The sequence below is a fragment of the Olea europaea genome, unplaced genomic scaffold (genome assembly GCF_002742605.1).
Source record: "Olea europaea var. sylvestris unplaced genomic scaffold, O_europaea_v1 scaffold1621, whole genome shotgun sequence".
Taxonomy (NCBI): Eukaryota; Viridiplantae; Streptophyta; class Magnoliopsida; order Lamiales; family Oleaceae; genus Olea; species Olea europaea.
Genome location: NW_019233849.1, coordinates 117,742 through 121,394, shown reverse-complemented (window position 1 = coordinate 121,394; position 3,653 = coordinate 117,742). Strand labels below are relative to the sequence as shown.

Here is a 3,653-nt window from a genome sequence, read left to right as displayed (position 1 = left end):
TAGTAGTGGTTTAGGGCTAATGTAGGTTTCAGCTGTTGCAACGTAGGGGTGAGGTGGTGGTGGTTTGGGGCTACTGTGATTTTCAGCAATGGCGACGTCGAGGTGTGGTGGTGGTGTTGACACTGTTTGTGACGATGGTAGTGGTGATTTGGGGCTGCTGTGGTTTTTGATAGTGTTGGTGTAGGCGTAGTGTTGGTGGTAGTAGTGGTGGTTTCAGTGTTGTTGTGGGTTTTAGGTGGTTTTTATTAGCTGTGCAGGTAAAGATGCTAGCGGTGATGGTGGATCTAGCGACCAATTTTGTTGAAGGTACATGTAGAGGTGTTGACGATGGTGGTGACAGATGGTGATGGTGATGGTGGTGGTGGTGGTGAGGTAGTAGTTGTGTTGTGGTGCTGACGAGGGTGGTCACAGTGGCGGTGACGGTAGTGTTGGTGGTGGTTAACCAATTATTTGGTTATATGTGACCAAGTATTAAACTGTGACCTTAAAATTTGATAACTTGTGACTGAAATATAATTTGTGATCAACAAATTTGAAAATTTGTGACGAATAATAAACTGTGACCTATAAGATTTTTGATTTGTGACATCAATATAATCTATGATCTACAAAATTTTTTATTTGTGACCTCGAAATAATCTGTGACCAATTAATTTTACAATGTGTGACCAGTAAAAAAGTTGTTACCTATAATTTTGTATATGTGACAATTATTTGTATAACTGTGATTTTATTAATTAAATATTAACAAATATTTTTAATTAATTATATATATACTCAAATTTTGAATTTTTAAACTATACACCCCACTTTTGAATTGGTGTAAACTCTACACATGAGTTATGATGTTTTCTCTTTACTTTATGTTGTTGGTGTGAATTTCCTTTGAACGCTACCCAACCAAATATTCAGCTAGATGGTCCATTATATGGCTCAAATTTATGTCATCTGGAGGCCCACTTAGCACCATTTGACTCAAATTTTTATCCGCCATCGATGTACACTGATTCTACTTTTTAATGGGAAAATCACTAGGATTGTCAGTGCTATAAAAAATATATGAGGGATCACTTTGATACAGAGCTAATAAGTTGGTGACTATTGGCACATTTTTTCTAATGGAAAACTTTTGGATGAAAAAATAAATTTAATCTTAGAGCAAGTTCGAGAAAATCTTAATAAAAAATTTCATTCATTCTTAAATAATTAAAACTTTTAAGTGAGCTGGTTTAATCATTCCTTACCGTTACAAAATTTATGACCTATTCACGACATATAATTTTTCAACATATGACTAAAGGTCCATGGAGGAAACTTCTTGCTAACAAGTGCTATTAATCAATGAGGATTTGTGTATTTTTTTTCTTTAATATGATCAAATCATAGAATCCATAAAAAAAATTAACTCAAATTAAATAATTTAGGTAAGAATCAATTATTCAAGTTGTGCTTGACATTTCGATTAAGAGCATACGTGTCTAAGAAAATAAGAAATCATTAAGAAAAAGGAAATTGATCAAAGTTAAAAATACATTTCTTCTTTTATCTCTAACACATGGAATATACTTCTAAAAAAGTAGCTATATTTTACTTTGAAAAAAAAAAAATTGGAAACAAAACAACTGTTATTCACACATTTTTTATTTGAAAAAAAAGTTTATTCTTTCTAGACCTAGGAAAATGTGCTACGAGTTTTCAAGCAGAAGGAAAAGAAAAAAAATAAATAAATTTTATTGTTTTGAGATCTGAATTTTTAGGATAGTGCCAGAGGTACAGCCACAATTATCAAATTTGTTACATAATTTGCTGACGTAGCGATATTTTCAAAAAGTCAAAATCTCACCTTCCACTTAAAAAAAGAAAAGAAAAGGAGGGAGCCATTTTTTTTAACCCTACAAAAACTTGTCATTTGCAATCCAACCAAACCCAGCAATCGACCGAAATGGAAGGACGTCAAAACCCATTCGAGCCTCGACGACGTGAACCTCGACGTCGACGTCAACACGATGGTAAACCCCTCGTTCTCACCCCCATCAGTTGTAGTGGACGCAAAACTCAACCATTTCGGAGATGCAGATGAAATGGAAGCAGACAACTCCAGTGCTGTCAGCCACTTCTGCGTTGGCGACAGCATGGGTAACATTTATTCTTCTTCATCTTCATTTGATCTGAGGGTGGTTCTATATTCTTTATGCATTTTATATTTGGAGCGATTGGGTTTTGATTTTGAAGGCAACCGGTGAACGGGAAAATGCTTGTTCTATTAAAGTGTGCTTTTGAGTTTTGATTGCTCTATACGAGTTTGGAATATTTTAATTTTTTTCCTTTTCTGTTATGGGCATTGAGTATACCAAATTAGCTTACATGGTGGCACATGACGAGGGACAATGCAAGCGCATTACGGAGTGGATCGAATTCCAAACGGTTAATTGACGTCAAAATCCAATCAAGTCGCCTCACAATCCTTTGAAACGGGAATGTTTGCAGTGGAGACATCTTAAATCTAAAAGATTGGAGAACTAAAGGAGCACCTAAAAAAAACTGTCGAAAAGGTCATTTTCGAAAAAATCTCCATTAAATGTTGAGGTACTCCTCTATTTTTTTTTTTCAATGTTGAGGTACTCGAATCATATAACTCATTCAATTTTCACATCTTGCAGTTTGTAGTAAATTTTATCTGCTTACATGTGTAGGAAGTTCAAACGACGAACAATTTTTGTTCTCAAAATTTTGTGACACAAGAGAGCGTGTCCGGTTGTGCGAGTAAATGTTGATGCAGTTCAATTCCTGAATTCATCAAGCTGCTAATTGTAGAAGGTCCTCATTTTGTGAAGCTTCTAAACTTGGATAAGCAGTTTGAATGATTTGGAGAAGTAGTTTGCATATGTTATGCATGTAGGATAATTAAATTCAGTGTCTGTCTGTATAATGTGTTTGCTAACTCTTTGCATAAACGGTAAGTAAATATAGTTTGAATGCTTGGTTTAAGTGTATTCGTGAACTTAATATTTGGGAATCTGATTTGCCAACATTATGGTTGGTGGATATGAGCTCCAATTATTCAAAAAAATTGGCCTTAAAACTCTAAATAAACACACATCAATGATCATATGGAAGTTTATACATATATACATGTAATCTGTCCAAAAACTGAACATTTTTCTACAACGCCAAGGAAATTGAAGTTCACCTTAGTGAAAAATCAGAAATGAATTGATTGAAAGTTGCATGATCTTTTACATTTCTACTGCCTTATATACACAAAGAATCTATACAAGCATTTAGATACAAAAAGAATATTCTGATCTAACAGAATTTGCCATGTGTTCTAACTGCATTTATTCCACCGTGCACCACCAATTCTGTTAGGCTGCTGCTGCTGCTGATTGTTGCTCCTTTTTGTTATGTTGGTTCAAATATTCTAACTCCCCCTTTCACGGTGGAGTGTGTCTTTAGCACTCCAAGCTTGTCTTTAAGAAACAAAAATCTTGAATGACTCAGTGGTTTTGTCAGCAAGTCTGCTGTTTGGTCAGATGTTGGTACATAGTTGATTTCTAATTCTCCTCTTAGAACCTTGTCTCTTACAAAATGAACATCAAGCTCTATATGCTTGGTGCGTGCATGGTAAACTGGGTTCGAAGCCAATGCGCTTG

General features: G+C 35.0%; 1 long non-coding RNA gene across 1 annotated transcript; it reads left to right on the top strand.

The window, feature by feature from the left end:
- The first annotated feature begins 1,925 nt into the window (after positions 1-1,925).
- Positions 1,926-2,988, top strand: LOC111377204. The gene is made up of 2 exons (XR_002699674.1): positions 1,926-2,586; positions 2,694-2,988. It is a non-coding gene; the product is annotated as an uncharacterized LOC111377204 (long non-coding RNA).
- Positions 2,989-3,653: the final 665 nt, after the last annotated feature.